Source organism: Chiloscyllium plagiosum, chromosome 18 (assembly GCF_004010195.1).
Source record: "Chiloscyllium plagiosum isolate BGI_BamShark_2017 chromosome 18, ASM401019v2, whole genome shotgun sequence".
Lineage (NCBI taxonomy): Eukaryota > Metazoa > Chordata > Chondrichthyes > Orectolobiformes > Hemiscylliidae > Chiloscyllium > Chiloscyllium plagiosum.
This window is the reverse complement of record NC_057727.1, coordinates 29,498,418-29,517,798: the sequence shown is the minus strand read 5'-3', so window position 1 is coordinate 29,517,798 and position 19,381 is coordinate 29,498,418. Positions and strand designations below refer to the sequence as shown.

Here is a 19,381-nt window from a genome sequence, read left to right as displayed (position 1 = left end):
AGGACCTTACCATTAAGTGTATAAGTCCTGCTAAGATTTGCTTCCCCAAAATGTAGCACCTCGCATTTATCTGAATAAAACTCCATCTGCCATTTCTCAGCCCATTGGTCCATCTGGTCCAGATTCTGTTGTGATCTGAGGTAACCCTCTTCGCTGTCCACTACACCTCCAATTTTGGTGTCATCTACAAACTTACTAACTGTACCTCTTATGCTCGCATCTAAATCATTTATGTAAATGACAAAAAGTAGAGGACCCAGCACCGATCCTTGTGGCACTCCACTGGTCACAGGCCACCAGTCTCAAAAACAACCCTCCACCGCCACCCTCTGTCTTCTACCTTTGAGCCAGTTCTGTATTCAAATGGCTAGTTCTCCCTGTATTCCATGAGATCTAGCCTTGCTAATCAATCTCCCATGGGGAACCTTGACGAATGCATTACTGAAGTCCATATAGATCACATCTAACGCTCTGCCCTCATCAATCCTCTTTGTTACTTCCTCAAAAATCTCAACCAAGTTTGTGAGACATAATTTTCCACGCACAAAGCCATGTTGACTATCCCTAATCAGTCCTTGCCTTTCCAAATACATGTACATCTTGTCCCTCAGGATTCCCTCCAACAACTTGCCTACCACCAAGGTCAGGCTCAACGGTCTATAATTCCCTGGCTTGTCCTTACCACCCTTCTTAAACAGTGGCACCACGTTTGCCAACCTCCAGTCTTCCGGCACCTCACCTGTGACTATCTATGTTACAAATATCTCAGCAAGAGGCCCAGCAATCCCTTCTCTAGCTTCCCACAGAGTTCTCGGGTACACCTGATCAGGTCCTGGGGATTTATCCACTTTTATGCATTTCAAGACATCCAGCACTTCCTCCTCCGTAATATGAACATTTTGCAAGGTGTCACCCCCTCTATTTCCCTACAGTCTATATCTTCCATATCCTTTTCCACAGTAAATACTAATGCAAAATATTCATTTAGTATCTCCCCTATTTTCTGCGGCTCCACACAAAGGCCGCTGTGCTGACCTTTGAGGGGCCCTATTCTCTCCCTAGTTACCCTTTTGTCTTTAATGTCTTTGTAAAAACTCTTTGGATTCTCCTTAATTCTATTTGCCAAAGCTATCTCATGTCCCCTTTTTGCCCTCCTGACTTCCCTCTTAAGTATACTCCTACTTCCTTTATACTCTTCTAAGGATTCACTCGATCTATTCTGTCTATACCTTACATATGCTTCCTACTTTTTCTTAACCAAACCCTCAATTTCTTTAGTCATCCAGCATTCCTTATACCTACCAGCCTTTCCTTTCACCCCAACAGGAATATACTTTCTCTGGATTCTCATTCCTGTGGATTCTCTCCTCCTTATTATGGTCTGTCTTCTACTGTTGTGAGAAAACAGGGGAAGTGAATGAGATCATAATAGGTGACACAGTTGTTAGTTGTGATGTATGTGGAGATGAAATAGTGAGTATTCCAAGGGCATATCCAAGCTGTTCCTCCACAGCGTTGAGCCAGGTGAGTTAACCTCTGACCAGTCAATAGATGCTGGTGGAGCAGCCACCTCTGCCAGTGCTCTGGAAGATGTCAGCCTTCCTTTGTAGCATGCCATCCACCAGGCGTGTTTGTATGGGGTTTTTGGTCAGCTGTGCTAATATCTTCTTAGGTAGTTCAATTTTATTAAACAGCATTCATGTAACAAGGAATGGACATTTCACTATGTTAGAAATGTGTTGCTGGAAAAGCGCAGCAGGTCAGGCAGCATCCAGGGAACAGGAGAATCGACGTTTCGGGCATAAGCCCTTCTTCAGGCTTATGCCCGAAACGTCGATTCTCCTGTTCCCTGGATGCTGCCTGACCTGCTGCGCTTTTCCAGCAACACATTTCCAGCTCTGATCTCCAGCATCTGCAGACCTCACTTTCTCCTCAAAGATTTCACTATGTTAAATTGCTGTACGAATGCAAACAGCTTTTGATTATATTTTGATTTGATTTATTATAATCACAGGTACCGAGATACAGTGAAAAGTATTGTTTTGTGTGCTTTATTCAGGGCAACGTGTTGTTACCCGTTATATTCCATTGACAGGCAGGGAAAGCTAGAGACTAAGTACTGCTGTCTTGAGAGATGCTGCATAGGATTAGCTGCTTGTGCCAGTTGTTCTGGTAAATATTCTTGAAAAGTCGCACAAATCCATCCATGAAACAGATGATCGACCGTGCTAACAGTTACCTGACCAAGCTGCTGGTCCTCAGCAAGCTGCCACAGTCTTCAGCCAGTACTGTTTTCTTAAAGGCTGTGCTTTAATTTCTATAGGAAAATTCCTGTTTTACACAGATATTTCCTCAATCACAACTTCAATCATTATTTTACAAGCTGATCCGTGAATTTCTCATGTCCATGACTCCCCATTTTATTTGTGACTACAAATGTTTTTCCGTTGGTATCAAATCAATGTAGCTCAGTGCATGGAAAGTATAGGCAATGATATTAATGGTGTTGATCATGGGATTTTTAAAATAAAGCCATGCATGGTTTTGAAAATGCCCAGTTAAATTGCTGAATAAAACTTTTTTTACTTTATATTTCTTAAATAACTTGAGCACCAAATAGATCTTAGGCCAGTCCTGATTTTTATCTTTGCATTTTTGTCAACCTAAATTCATAAAATCTGTGGAATATGAAATTCTCCATAAGTCAATAAATGTATAGATATTTCAGAATTTTGGATCGTTGTAGCTCCTTTTACCCTTTAATACAGAAGGCCCTTAAAAACTTTGACAATATCAAAAACAAACATTGCCCTCTAGTGGCATACAGTATTAACATCTTTCCTCAAAATATCTCTTCTCACAAAACATATGAATGTTCAACAAAAACTAAAATCTCTGGAGAAACACAGCAGGTCTGGCAGCATCTGTGGAGAGAAAGCAGAATTAACATTTCGGGTCCAGTGAACATTAATTCTGTTTCTGTCTTCTCAGACGTTGCCAGACCTGCTGAGTTTCTCCATCACTTCCTGTTGTTTTTATTACAGATTTTCAGCATTCATAGTACTTCGCTTTTGTTTTATGAAAGGCATTTTCTTCAATTAACAAGAATATATCATACATTATCTCTGTATTAAGACTTCTCATGCAGTTTAAGAACAAATATGGATGGAAAATAATTGTAAAACTATGACAGCAAGGGCCAGATAAAGGTAGTTAAGTTCTGAAATAAAATTACAGTTAAAAAAAAGTTACACCTGCAAGCTTATGGATGGAGATCCCACTTTTACATTTATGAAGAAAAATATGAGTTTGGCATTCACCTCGCTCACATCTCTGGAAACTAATGTCTGCATCACGCATACTAATCGATTATTATGAAAGTGTCATTTTGTAAAGTTTATAAGCTGACATTTTCAGAAATGAAACCACACTTAATTTTCAATTAATGATTTCAATCAATCTCCCAGATCCATATTTTCTGTAACTTTCAGTATTCAAATATTTAAAAGATGCTCTAAATATATTTCCAATTAAATATAAAGTCAATTCAGAAAACAAGTTTGAACTTTCTGTTACTTTCAATTTGTCTTAAATGCCAGGGAGAAACAAAAAAGCTGCTAGCTCTTTTCATTCGAATTCCATTTAATTTTGATAACAGGAATTCCAATAATTTGTACAAATAGACTGAAATTAACCATTGGAAGCTGTGTAATTACACAGTAAACACCTTCCTTATAATTCATTACTGTATTTTTAATCTAGTTATTGTTTTTACTCTCTACTATAATTTCTATTTTATGATATTTCTGTGGCTGAAGGAAAAAACTCCATACAAATAAATTTCCAGAATATTTACAATTTAGAAAGAATGGTTAATGGCTATTTTGGGACTAGTTGTCACAATGCTTGAATGACATTCTGGGGTGGAATATTATAGGGGCTGATGGTAGCACAATGCTCATTGACTTCACTACAAGCTACCTTCCCTGAAATCTGGAAATTGGCTGGGACAAAACCCAGGCAAACAGAATGGAAACAGACCATTCGGCCCATTACATCTATGCCGACCAGGTACCCAATGTACTTGTGAAAATGGTCTCAACTGAATGCAATGAAAGCCTAACTAATCAATGTGGGTCTGGGATGGGAAGCTGTTGGGAGTGCAGCAGAGACTCCATTTTTAACACAATGTGTTGTTCACTCAACCAGTGAGGCACTTACACCAAGCTAGTGCACAGCATACAACTAGGGTCATGATGGAGCAGACAATAGGGCTCTTGGAGATGCAGTTCTGCTGCTTGGATTGATCTGGTGTAGCCCTCCTGGTTATAGTGTGGGCAAATTGTGTTACATCATCCAGACGTACCATGGTCTGGACAATCGGAGCAGGCAATGAAGTGATGTGCTTGATGCTAAGGAACTGAGAGAATTTGAGCACTTTTGAGAAGGAAGGTGAAAATAATTAGAATACAATCATCAAAACAAATCGTTGGCTAGTTTACCAACACAATCTGTTATAGTCAATTCCAGGAAAATATCATCCCTATCTCTCAGCTCTTAAAAATCTTTATTTTGCTTTTAAATTTCTTCTTTTCAAATTGTGGAAACAATTTTACAACTTCATTACAAATCTGCTGTCATGAACCTTTAACAATGCTAATATCTGAAGCTTTCTCAGTTCTAATCATTTGAAGATTTCTATCCAAACTCTCTTGATATAGAGCTCTAGACTAGAAACCACTTCTGCTGAGGTTCCTGCTTTTGCACTAAATTGATTCTTCTGCTAGGAAAAACAATTCCACCTTATGAACTAACCTTTAGGTTCTTTTGAACTGAAACTTATAACCTTCCATTCTGAAATCAAAATGAAACTTATTGCCTTAATGTGTTTCCTCTTCCTGTCATATACCCAACATTTTATCCATTAACACTTCGGGATTTTCCCAGGCATTCAATTGCAAGCACATAGTTTCTTATAATTGATGTATTTATGTCACTGTTCCAAAGTGACTTTCTCATTTTATAAATAAACTTTCACAGAACCTATCTACATCCATCTGTCTATATTTTGAAATTCAAAATCCCAGAATACGATATATATGTCTTCCATTACAGTCACCAAGTCTCGTTCAAATGTTGAAGCCTTTACAATAAATTCTAGTTCTTCACTTCTGAAGATTGAGGCTTAAAACTCATTCAGAAAAGCTTAACTATGAATTGTCCAAATAACTATTCATGTCCTGGTAGTTCAATTTCTTCTCCAAAATCAGTATTTCCTCAGGATGCTTCAGATTTATCACAAGGACCTAACTACTGGCACAATTAGTTTTTTTTTTAACCAAACAGCGATTTCACAATGTTGACATTTTCCTGAGCTTCCTAACGCTGCCTTCTTGTATTCATTTCTATCTGAGTTGACCTACTCTGAGACTATATCCCACAATTCTGACCAGGCTATAGTCTCTCAATCCAATCACGGTCCAATCTCTTCAGCCATAAAACTACTAACAACTGCTCATTCCCCAACTACTCAATTTCTCCTGAGATCGCATCCACTTGTGTTTCATAACGCTGCATTCCACCAACACACCACTATTTGAAGTCCAGCTTTCTAACTGTGCTGCACAGAACTCTATAGCCCATGGATTAAACTTTGATGGAATTGCATGGGAACAAAGCTAACAGTAACACTTTAACTCTATAGAGCCACCTTCTCTAACTCTCTCTCACTGACCTATTGACTTATTTGAACAGCTATTCACTGACCCTTAAACTGAACCAGATGATATATCAAAACACTCCAAGAGTGTCCTGATTCTCTGACAGAAATAAATGTTTCAAACATTGGAACATCTTGTACTGTAATTTTATTTAGGTTTATGCATTTATTAGAAAGAATTGCACTAGATCACACAAGCCAACATCAAAGCACTGCTCAACAGCAGGTACACCAATGACACAATGTATGGTGTACCATATACAGTACATGGTTGGTCAAAGTGAAAGTTTAAATTTTCAGCCATCAAATCACATGAATTCAAGATAGGGATGTGTGCAAGAGACACCTAGCATCCATTCTTGGCAGTAAAAAGCCATACCTTTAGCATGTTTTCTAGTTTAACAGCATCAGTGGAAAAGTTGCAGATCCCATCAGACAATTCACACCCTCTGGTCTTTATTGTTATACCAACAAAAGATCTGCTCATTCATTTCAACTTTCTGTCGGTCAAGTGCTAGGGTGTTGTTAATGCTCAAAGCAGGTGTTAGCTGTTCACTGCCTTTCCTAAGTTCTTCTAGCAGTTTTGGAGATATTGTGAGATAATTACAGCAATGCCTTGATTTCAGCAGTGTTTCAAAAAGATACTCCCATGACAATAGTCTTGCACCAAACTTCTTACGATAGTTGTAGATCTTTGTTACACTTTGCACACTTGAGTCTGCTGATGGTTCAAAGCTTTTCTTATCAGTGTCAGCCACATGCAATTTTAGAATGCGACCCACAATGGACAAATCAATGTTGCCTCAGCCAACTACGTTTGATGAGAATATGATCCTTGTCAACTCCTGCATCCTTGTACATCTGACTTAGGCACTGGGCCTTTTGGATCAAAGAGTGTGGTGCTGAAAACCACATCCGGTCAGGCAGCATTCAAGGAGCAAGAGAGTCAATTCTTCAAGCATAAGCTCTTCATCAGGAATGAGGGGGTTGCCCAAAGGGGCTGAGATAAATGGGAGGCAGGTGGGCCTGGGGGGAAGGTAGCTGGGAATGCAATAGGTAGATGAAGGTGGAGGTGAAGGTGATAGGTGAAGAGAGGAGGGTGGAGCAGATAAGTGGGAAGGAAGATGGACAGGTGGGACAGTTCAAGAGGGCGATGCATAGTTGAAAGGTTGGATCTGGGATGAGATGGGGGGAGGGGAAATGGGGAAACAGTTGAAATCCACATTGATACCGTGTGGTGGGAGGGACCCAAGGCAGAAGATGAGGCATTTTTCCTCCAGGTGTCAGGTGGCTAGGGTTTGATTGTGGAGGAGGCACAGGACCTGCATGTCCTTGGTGGAGTGGGAAGGGGACTTAAAGCATTCAGCCTCAGGGCGGTAAGGTTGTTTAGTGCCTGTGTCCCAGAGATGTTCTCTGAAACGTGCCACAAGAACACCTTCCAACTCGGCACACCTTCTTGAACTGTCCTACCTGTATATTTTCCTTCCACTCCACCTTTCTCTGCGACCTATCACCTTCATTCCCACCTTCATGTATTTATCACATTCCCAGTTACCTTTCCCCAGCCCCACACGCCTCCCATTTATCTCTCAGCCACCTTTGGCCACCCCCTAATTCCTGATGAAAAGCTTATGCTCGAAACCTTGACTCTCCTGCTCCTCGGATGCTGCCTGACTGGCTGTGCTTTTCCAGCACCACACTCTTTGACTCTGATCTCCAGCATGTGTGGTCCTCACTTTCTCCCAGTTGGGCTTTTTGGACCATGGCATCTTGGTCAAATGATAACTCTGTGTCAATTTCTATACAAACTCTGCCAGGAATTTTTTTCAAACTTTCAACACCAAAATTGACAAACTGCTTGTCTATGACAGTGGACAGTTGTTCAGACTCTGATCCACCACAACTCTTTGCGTAGTCAAAAGCATCATCCAGTAGCTTTTCATAAGTTGGCATCTGAACAGCAGCAAGTATGAGTGAAGAATTGGTTGTGGCTTCCTGAGATTTGTATGCATCAATGGAATTGAAGTCCTGGTGTCCACTACTATCATCATGAACTCCATCAGCTGTTTGAGCAGACACCATTCAATACTTTAAATGTTCTAATGTTCACAAGCTGCTGGCTTTCACAAAACACAAGCACATGGAAAAAGAATGATTTTATCTCACATTAAAAATAAATATAATGGAGTACAATGCCAAGAGTGCTGCTCCAAAAGGTTATTCGGAATTAGAAAAAAGCTTATGATTTCATAAGAGTCAAGATAAGTGGTTTTTAATTCACTAAACCTTCATCTCTCATAAAAATCTCTATCAGTACTTAAAATTTAAATTCAAGTGCTTTACCTCACCCTCATATACATAGCATTGTTACAAGCTTCATACCAAAATTCACAGCTCACACACAGGCACCAATTCAAATGTGACGTCCACATCACCATAACAGCCACATCACATCAACAATATTACCTTCCATTTCCTGGAGGAAAAGGTTAGGCATAACTACAGGAAACTGTTAGGAAATGTAAGACAAGTGTGTTTTTTAATTACCACAAAGGAGACAGCACTAAACATTTATGCAAAGGGACTTCATCCAGCAATCTCCTCCGATTCAGAAAGGGCAGATGGTGTATACACACACACCTTTTACTTCTCTTCTCTGCACAAACTGCACCTGGAGGACCATCAACTCAGTGGAAAACACTCTTTGGTCTGCCCAAAACTTGTTGGTCTTCCAGAACTGGGAGATGACCTAGACTTAGTGTTGCAGACTGGCACATTCTAAGGTGCAGAACTATACGTTGAGGTGTGCACTAAAGCTTGGGACAGCTGCCACCAAGGTGCAGTGGAAAGACAACCATCTGAGGTCTTCCTGCTGAAGTTAATTGGGGGTCTGTCCCCCCACCACGCTTCGATGCATATAAGGAAAGATGCATGTGTAAAAGTTGCCTTTGGTTTGTTGAGATAGAGTCAAACTCAAATGTTTGTTTGCTTACTTGATATGCTACTGTACAAAACCAAACTGCATGACGATGTATATATATATATACAAAGAGATTTTTTATGAAAAATGTATATTTTTGAAATTTTAAAAGAAATCTGCCATTTGGATATCCAAGAACTGGAAGCTTCAGCCAAAGGGGAAAGAGGAAGAAGATAGTGAAAATGAAGAATCACTATTATTCTATCCTACAGTCACGGTCAACAGATCAGGGATTACACTGTATTATAGAGAAGAGGAGGGAAGGGAGTTTTGTGATGAAACAAGTTTGCATGAGTTAAGACAGGAGGGAGGGAATATCCCAGGTGCCAGCTTGCCAAAGTATGAGATTACATATTAGTTCTGCTACAGAGGAATCATGGGATGGACCTAATCCAAGCTGGTGGGTGTATACAAAACCAAATGTGCTGTGTACCGAAAAGCCTGCCAGAAATCTATGTTCAATATCAAGGAGCATGGTAGATCAAATACAGGTGTAATAGTAGACTGCCACAGAATGAAAAAATCATGACATGCCAGGTAAACTACAGTCATTCATCTGCATGACATATTGCCTGTGATCATACACCTGCTATACATCAAGGGAAAGTGAAATCCCTCACAGTATATGCAAATGCCCACAGGGAAATCTGTAATCCATATAAAACATCATGACAACTCTATCTCCTTGTTTCTGGCAAGAGGGGATTAAATGAAAAGATTTATCCATGCATAGAGAGCTAGTAGACTTCTATATACAGCAATGCAGTAAAAATCTGAAAAATGCTGCTTATGTCACCAATAGCTGGTTGAAAGTAGCCAGATGCACAAATGTTAAGAACCTTGATCATCCTGATTGCTATGATCATGTCATCAGGCAAGTTTGTCATTACCCTGTGTTGATGCTGATGTTGTGTACCTTGGGAGTGGCAAGTTGTTGTCAGTCACCTTTTTTAATGCAAGCATTTAGGATAAGAGAAATGTTTCCTAACGTTTCTATTCTATCATGGTCTCCGACTGAATGTGCTTCTCCTTCTCCTCCTGCTGCCTCTTTCAGTAGTTTTGTCTGTTCTGCATAGCCTCTCTCCATCCAGCCATGTTCAATTCCAGAGAAAGCTCTGTCAATTCACCAAGTTCAATATCTGAAAGCTATTTGTTTCAGTGTTATTTGGACAGTGATTTACATGTATATTTAAGAACAAAGAACAGTACAGCACCAGAACAGGTCCTTCGGCACATCCAGGCTGTGCTAACACATGATGCCTTACGAAACTAAAAATCTTTTGCCACCACGCACTCTGTATCCCTCTATTCACTGCCTATTCACATATCTATCAAGATGCCTCTTTGCTATTACGTCATTTATGCTTAGATTCTTAAATATTAATTAGTTATATTTTGTTTTTCTGTGTATCTAAAGAGCGTAGTGATTAAATTGTATGCATTTCTGTAGCTATGATGATTCCTTTTAAAACAGATTAAAGGAGTAGATTTTAATATAAATAGGTTTTTATTTACATTACATTTATTTACATTATGGCTATGCAAGGTAGATAATTCTGCATCAACGTTTTTATTCGAAAATTCTAGCATTTGTTTTCATTTAAATTTAAAGGAAAGAACCATAGCTTGGGAAAAAGTGTGAGGTATTTATGCAGATATCCTTGGATAAAGGTGTACTCCTGAGAAGATAGTAAAACTAGATTACCTTAAGTTAGGCATTATTGATTGTCCCAGAACAGAAGTGTTTGCATAAAACTCTGAAGAGGCTATTTGAAGCAGAAAACATTTAAACTCAGGTATATGAAAGCTCTAGGAAAAGGTGGTCAGATATTCCATAACCGTAAAATCTTTAGAAAAAGAGATTTTTCATTGGTGTGAGTACTATACAAGGGTTCCTTATGGGAACAGTCAAAGAAGTGTTTGAGGATTAATCAAATTACCATGTATTTCAAAATCTTTAAAGTATTTTCTGTGAATAGTTTGGTCTATTATATTTGCTCTAAATTTCTTTTGCTTAAAAAAACTTTAGTTTATTCCTTAAACCAAAACTATAAGCTTGGGTGCTAATGATTCAGTGACATCACCTTGTTAAAGGTGGGCGGCACGGTGGCACAGTGGTTAGCACTGCTGCCTCACAGCGCCAGAGACCCGGGTTCAATTCCCGCCTCAGGCGACTGACTGTGTGGAGTTTGCACGTTCTCCCCGTGTCTGCGTGGGTTTCCTCCGGGTGCTCCGGTTTCCTCCCACAGTCCAAAGATGTGCAGGGTCAGGTGAATTGGCCAGACTAAATTGCCCGTAGTGTTAGGTAAGGGGTAAATGTAGGGGTATGGGTGGGTTTCGCTTCGGCGGGTCGGTGTGGACTTGTTGGGCCGAAGGGCCTGTTTCCACACTGTAATCTAATCTAATCTAAAACCAAATCAAAATGCTATTTGATCTATCAAGCCAGATCTGAGTCTGGGATCTGACTTGTCTGCTAATCACATCATTTGGGACAATAACATCAGCACTTAATTTTAAAGGAAAGAAGTACTTGAATACCACTCCCTGCAAAATAACCCAGCTTTAGTTTATTATAAGACAGCTCCAAGAGTTCATGCAAGTACACCAAAAGACAAAATAAATAATCTCATGTCTGACTTGTACATATTTCATGATCCTTTTGTACAGTGTTTGTGTCCAACTCTCTGTTTAATATTATGTTCAGATATGCAAAATTTGAGACCGGGAACTAGCTAGAATGGAGAGTTTGAAAATACCAACTCTTATGCCAAATCAGTATTGAACATTATTTTGCATCAACATGTCACTACTAGTGGTGTTTAAGCGTATGCACCTTTACCAAGATAGCGTTAGTGTTTTGTACATCTGAGACCAAATATTTCATCTTTTTGCAGTCATAGTGCCCAAAAATCAAAAAAGCAGGCATGATGGGTGGGATGGCATTACATGGCTGATGTAAAGCTCCAGCAGGTAGGGGTTTTCATTTAAATGAAGCACAAATGCAGGTCCAGGCAGCTTGGTGATCTGCTCCAAGACACTCTAACAACTGTATAATTTTCATTATTTATTCATTTTTTTGAATCTTGAGGTGATAGAGAACACCATCAACTGTAAAGGGTGGAGTCCTTGTCACTGAGCAACCTTTGGCTCTTCTTGGAGGGCGAAAGACCAGAGCAAAGGCAGGGAGGCAATGGCCTAGTGGTACTATCACTGAACTGTTAATCCAGGAACCCAGTTAATATTCTGGGAATTCTGCCATGGCAGACGGTAGAATTTAAATTCAATAAAAATCTGGAATTAAAAGTTTAATGATGACTATGAAATCATTGTCAGATGTCAGAAAAAACCCATTGGATTGGGCAATAAATGCTGGCCTAACCAGTGATGCTCTTATTCTGTGAACTAATGAAGAAAAGCAGATAACATCAAAGTGACTGCTGTCAATATTGCGGACATTCACTGACATAGTAGATTATATATAAGACCATAACACATAAGTGCGGAAGTTAGGCCATTCAGCCCATCGAGTCCGCTCCACCTTTTAATCATGGCTGACAAGTTTCTTATCACTATTCTCCGACTTTCTCCCCATAACCTTTGATCCCCTTAACAGTCAGGAACCTATCTACCTCAGTCTTAAATATACTCAATGACCTGGCTTCCACAGCCTTTTATGGCAGTGAATTCCATAGATTTACCACTCTTTGGCTGAAGAAGTTTCTCCTTATCTCCATTTTAAAAGGTCTTCCCTTTACTCTAAGGTTATGCCCTGGGTCCTAGTCTCTCCTACTAATCTTCCCAATATCCATCCTCTCCAGGTCATAGTCACACATCCAGGACATGTTGATGGAATGGCAGTCTTGTTGTTCTAATCTACCAGTTCAGAGACTTTGTTACACACCTCTTGAGCAGTTGGGACTCGAACCCAGGTCTCTTGTCTCAAAGATGTCCCCTTGGACCATTGCAAATATTGCTATGTTAGCAAGTCCACACGCCCACTCAAGCAGCTTCTCTCCATTTAGACAGAATATGCTTAAATTGTCTTTCCTCACATATAGGAGTTTTGTCACACCCTGGGAGGAGCAGTAAAGGACGTGTTGAGAGATACTTGTTGTAGACCATGAGTTTTGGAGCAGAAATAGTCTATTTGTCCCACTGATTCTGCTCTCCCATTCAAACATAGTCGATATATTTCTCAAACTCATTCGCCTGCCTTCTCCACATAGCCCTTGATCCCTTTACCAACTATGAATATATCTATGTCTTAAATACACTAAATAACTTGGCCTCCACAGCCCTCTGCAGCAATGAGTTTCACAGATTCACCACCTCTGGCCAAAGACACTCCTCCCCATGACAATTCTAAATGGTCGTCCCTACACTGTGAGGCTGTGCACACGGGTCCTCGTCTCTGCTATTAATGGAAACATCTTCTTCACATCCACTCCATCCAGACCTTTCAGTATTTTGAAAGTTTCAATTAGATCCGCACTCATCCTTCTAAACTCTACCAAGTACAGACCCAGAATCTTCAAATGCTCCTCATTTGACAGGCCCCACATCCCCAGGATCATTCTTATACACATCCTCTGTACACCCTCCTACCTAGCACATCTTTCAATAGATAATGGGTCCAAAACTGCTCACAACATTTTAAACGTGGCCTGACCAGAGCCTCATATAGCTTAAACAATACATTTCTGCTCTTGTATTCTTGTCCTCTTTCATTTGGCTTCCTAAGTGCCAGCTGAATCTGCATGTTAACCTGAACAGAATCCTAAACTAGGACTTCTAAGTCCTTTTGTGCTTCCTACCAAAGTCAGCCAATCCTCTATTCATACAAGTAGCTTTCCCCTAAAACCATGGGCTCTTATCTAATTTAGCAGCATCCAATGTAGCACCTTGTCAAAAGCTTCTAGAAATCCAAATAGATCACATCCATTGGCTCTCCTTTGTCTAAATTGCTCATTATCTCCTCAAAGAATTCTAACAGATTTGTCAGGCATGACCTCCCCTTGACAAAGCCATACTGATGCAGCCCTATTTTTGAATGCACTTCCAAGTACTCTGCAATCTCATCCTTCATAACAGACTCTAAAATTTTACCAACGATCAAGGTCAGACTTAGTGGCCTATAGTTTCCAGTGCTTCTGCCTTCCTTCCTTCTTGAATAAACATATTCTGTCTAAATGGAGAGAAGCTGCTTGAATAGGGTATTACATTTGCCATTTTCCAGTCCTCTAGAACCCTCCCTGATTCTACTGATTCCTGAAAGATCACCACTAATGCCTATACAATCTCTTCAGCTACCTCCTTCAGAACTCTGTGGTGCAGTCCAGTTGATTGATCCACCTTAGACCTTTCAGCTTCCTCAGCACTTTCTCCTTTGTGATGGCCACTACACACATCTCTGCCCACTGACTCTCTTGACGTTCTGGTATGCTGCTGGTGTTTTCCACTGTGAAGACTGGTGCAAAGTACCTGGTCAGTTCCTTTGCCACTCTGTTCCCCATGACTACTTCTCCAGTCTCATTTTCCATTAGTACAACTTCCACTCTTATCTCTCTCTTACCTTTTAGAAATCTACAAATATCTTGCGACTTTATTTTATGTTACTACTTAGCTTACTCTCCAATTTCCTCTTCAACCCCACCCATGTCAGCCAATATCAACTAGAATGATTCAGTCACACGGAGGTTTAATGTGACTGTGAACTTTCTGGTCACTGGCAACCATCTGCAGCCTATTGTGAAGCCCCCAAATTTTCTTGAGGGAAGTGACACAGTTCTGTAACCTGCTCCTTGTTAAACCTGAGGTACCTTAGACATGCTCCTAGATGAGGTAATTTCCTGAAATGTGTTCTCTGAAAACCAGTGTTGAATTGGCCCCTCAGTAGGAAACCCTCATGTTCCTCTTGCCTCGTCATTGTTTTCCCTCTCTGCATTCTCTAATTCACGTACTGGTCATGCTATAAATTCACCGCAACGCCAGTCCCCATTCTTCTTATTGTCTCAATATTCGCAAGTGACCAGATTATTAGTCATTCCTGAATAGATGTACTAACTTATCACAAGACTATCAAAAATAAAGCCCAAACTTTCCTTTAAATGGAGTAATCAGGAGGTTTCTTATGCAGCTGTAAGTGATTAGCACAGGTTAACAATTATACCTGTGCAGTTACAGGTTTTGGAAGCTAGGAGCAAATCAATTGGAAACGCTGTTTGATGACACCACCTGACCACTCACACATTGAGCAAGCACCTTGAACCCCCAAGTCAACCTCCTTCTCAGCATGAGGCATTGCCAGGCCACACAGAAAGTAACCAGAAATTCAATGTGTGCCACTTTCAGGCTTCAATTGTGGCAGCATGAGTGGAATTGTGGAGCTGAATTTTGCAGTCTGGAATCACAACAAAACTTTTAGGAGTCTGAGTGTCACAGGCTATGGTGAGATGTGTGACAGAATTAGGCTACAAGTGCAGTGAGGTCCATCTAGACATTGTGATGATCTCATTTTATCTTTTCTGCTTTTCACAAACAGCATGGTGAGATTCTTGCTAGGAAGTGACAAAATGCCAGTTTACGGCGATTAACATTTGATAAATGCCTTGTTAATGCTAGGACTCATCTCATTGATATTCTGATTCCCATTTTACCAAACCTGCACAAACAAGCAAGACATGAAGAAATCTCAAGAGGGAAACTAGAATGTGTACCTGGCAGACTCGGCTTGCTATTTGCACCAAACAACCTCCATGCTGGACACTGAACAACATCTCTCTGCATGATCAAGGACATTGGCCACACACGCCCCTCCTCCATGGACAATGGCATAAGGCATCTGCCAACCCATCACAATTATCCTGGCACTTCTACAATTCACTGGCATTGCACTTTGGATGCACAGATTTACATTGCAGCATGCACCAGTAACTAGCATTAAAAGGCTGCAGCGAGAACTGGGACAGGTACCAAATTCATAGATTAGATGAGGATGCATGTCAGGACTGCTCACTTGCTCCGTTAGCACTTTGCCTAATTACAGTCCTCAATCTAGGGGATGCACGTCTTGCTGGATGACAGTATGCTATGTCAATCTTACACCTACACCATCTGCCAGCAGTTTACATGACAAACATACAACTCTAGGGCTGTAGTCCTCATTGAAGTTCTTGGAGGCACCTTTGAGTCAAGAGAGCCTAGCAAATTACATCAAAGACAGCCTGTCATACCAGTCTATGTGTTATGAAGCTGTGGGTGTACTTTAAGAGTTAAAAGCAGCAGAACTACCAGACACAGCACCAAGTGTTCTCAATCAGGCAACAATGTAACACGCGCTTGATCAAATCGATTAGCTCGTTGCCTGGAGACAGAAACAAAGTCGAATTTGGAAAATCAGTTTAAATTATACTCTGAAAAATATCAAACTCCAATTCGGTTTGAATTCCATATATTGACAACAACCTTAAAAGCCAATGACACAATCTGATGCTTTGGGAATAATAAGACTGGGGTAAATTGAACAATTGAGAGGACATCTGCCAAGCCCAGCATGTAAACAAACTGCTTGAAAAGTAGCTCTCCTAAAAAGGTACCTTTTCAATCAGTAACCCATGACAGAGAAATTCCTAAGAAGAAGCAAACAAGACACAGGAATATTTAAATAGAAGAACAAAAACTGCCTGGTTTTGAGATAAGCAGTCTTGTTTTGTGCATTTTAATTAGGAGTTTTATCGGACTAGTATTATGGAAGGGAAGGTAACAGATAGGTTAGAATAAGGAATGGTAAACAGTTGTTAGTTAATTATTGTATGTTATACTTTAAGAAATAAACTTGTTAATTTTTACTTTAAGTAGTTCTTGGCCACTCTAGTTTTTACAGATTACTGCACGGGATAAATCTTTACTGTGTTGCTGGTTTTAAGTTAAGCAGGAGGGTTTACCCTGTGTCGTAACACATGGAACTGGTAATGGTCATACAAACGGTCAGGGTGTTATCAGGCAGAGGGTTCATGCTTATTCAGCCTAAGGAGTCAGTCACAGTCAGTCCATTTGCTCCACAGCAGCAAACCCAGAGGGGTAGACCAAATACAACTGGGGAGATATTTATTCACCAGTCAGTGAGTAACAAAAAGATGGGGTACTGGGCTACCACACTTGGTAGTGTGGATGATCAGAGGGATATTGGTGTCCATGTACACAGATCTTTGAAAGTTGCCACCCAGGTAAATAGTGCGGTGAAGAAGGCATATGGCGTACTGGCTTTTATTGGTAGAGGAATTGAGTTCCGGAGTCCTGAGGTCATGTTGCAGTTGTATAAGACTCTGGTGCGGCCACATCTGGAGTATTGTGTGCAATTTTGGTCGCCATATTATAGGAAGGATGTGGAGGCACTGGAACGGGTGAAGAGGAGGTTTACCAGGATGTTGCCTGGTATGGTAGAAAGATCGTATGAGGAAAGGCTGAGGCACTTGGGGTTGTTTTCATTGGAGAAAAGAAGGTTTAGGGGTGACTTGATAGACCTCATTATGGGCATTTAAGCGGGCATTGGATAGGCATATGGAGGATAGTGGGCTAGTGTAGGTTAGGTGGGCTTGGATCGGCGCAACATCGAGGGCCGAAGGGCCTGTACTCCGCTGTATTCTTCGATGTTCTATGATCTGAAAACATATTACACAGGTCTGTCCAGCCATGTCAATTGACAAGATGGGCCTCAGTCAATCAATCAAGTCCACCCATAGAAACTAAAGGGGGGGGGTAGGGAATTAACTGCATCTGCCGCCATGGGACTGAGCCTCAGGATGTTATTCTTCAGTTCTGAGAGGTCAAGGATCCTTGACCTCTCTGTGACCCAGCCCTCAGGAGCAATGAAGCGCAGGTGTATGCTCCTCTCCCAGCAGCCTTAAAGGTACTGCACATGACTCGCCCTGGCAACCACTGACCTACCCACGGAGACAGGTAGTCCCATGATTTGCTATACTCAAGCACCTTCTTGGCTATGAAGGCCATTATGTCCCATTTGCCCATCTGCCACTGCTGCTCTTTCCTCTGAATTCTGATGATGCCATTGATTGCTGACCCCACTGGGTCAGTTTTTGCTTAGGTTTGAGCAAGTGGATAGTATCTGGCAGTCCTCCAAGTGCTTATGGGAAGAAAGTGAGGTCTGCAGATGCTGGAGATCAGAGCTGGAAATGTGTTGCTGGAAAAGCGCAGCAGGTCTGGCAGCATCCAGGGAACAGGAGAATCGATGTTTCGGGCATAAGCCCTTCTTCAGGAATCAGGATTCCTGAAGATGGGCTTATGCCCGAAACGTCGATTCTCCTGTTCCCTGGATGCTGCCTGACCTGCTGCGCTTTTCCAGCAACACATTTCCAGCTCCAAGTGCTTATCTCTACTTGCCATTGTGAAGATAGTGGTTATTTGCTTTCTTGCATTGCTTCAGTTCATTTGATGTGGTTACACCAACAATGCTATTATGAAGTAAGTTCTGAAATTTTGACACAGTGATATTTGTCGAACAGCATTTTTATTCCAAATCATGTGACTTTAGAGGATTACATGGTGGTCATGTTCTCTTACAACTGTTGCACTTGTCCTTCTAGGTGATAGAGATTGGTAGTGTGAGAAACAAAAGCTCACTCACTTCAATAATTTCAGTCCGAGACCAAATATCTGAAACAGCAGCGTCGTTTTATTTGTACACCTGCAGGTGGGTGTAATGTCTAATACCAAGGAAGGCAATGACAAATACACACTAAACCCCAACAAACTCGCAATTTATACATTTTAAATTCCCATATTTTTTCTCATTTCATTGTTTGTCCCCTGCTTCGCTTACGTCACTCATTTCCTTAAGACTTATCCCACAACTTCTGTTTATCCGGTCTTGTCCGTGACAAATTCTTATCTCTGACTCCCATAAGGTTGTTTGACGTCAGTCTACTGTAAGTCATTGTTTAGGCATATCTTCTATCAGGATCCATTTCTATCCAGAGGCCACTTTGACCTCTTTAATTAGGGTTTGTTCCTGTGTCTCCGTGCAAGTGGGAAACAGATGTTTTCCTGTTTGCCCATACATCCACCATTGTTCTGTAATCACGTCTCATGCTATCTTTTTGCTGAATATATATTTTCTCATTCCTGTTCTGTATCAGAATTTATAGTTGCAGAAATAACATTAATTCATTTATATCCCACAGTAGGTTTTGATGATGCAGGCAAAGGAGGTCTGATGGGTTCCTCCCTTGCATTTTGTAGGTAGCATGTACACTGTTACTATGTACCTAAGTGGGGAATGATGGTGAAGGTACTTTTTTGCAGTGTTGATGCTGGACAAGTGCCACTTGATAACACTGTCCAAAACATTGCTGATGATTGACAGAAGGTGGATGGGGTGGAAATTTGACAGGTTGGAACTGCCACATTTGTTGCGGATTGGACATACCTAAGAAATTTTCCATTTTAACAGATATATACCACAGTTCTAACTATATCATTTTGACTAGGGACATAGCAAATTTTAGAGTAAAAGTCTTCAGCACAGTTGTTTCCTTCTCTTCAGGTTCAGTTATGTTAATATTAAAATAACTCTGGCTCACGTTACACCTAGGCTTTCAATGGCAAATCTATGCTGGATACTACTCATTTAAATTCATAAAACTTACACAATCTGCTCTTTTGCG

General features: G+C 40.7%; 1 pseudogene; it reads right to left on the bottom strand.

The window, feature by feature from the left end:
- Positions 1 to 6,065: 6,065 nt before the first annotated feature.
- On the bottom strand, positions 6,066 to 7,801 carry LOC122559254 (annotated as a pseudogene).
- Positions 7,802 to 19,381: the final 11,580 nt, after the last annotated feature.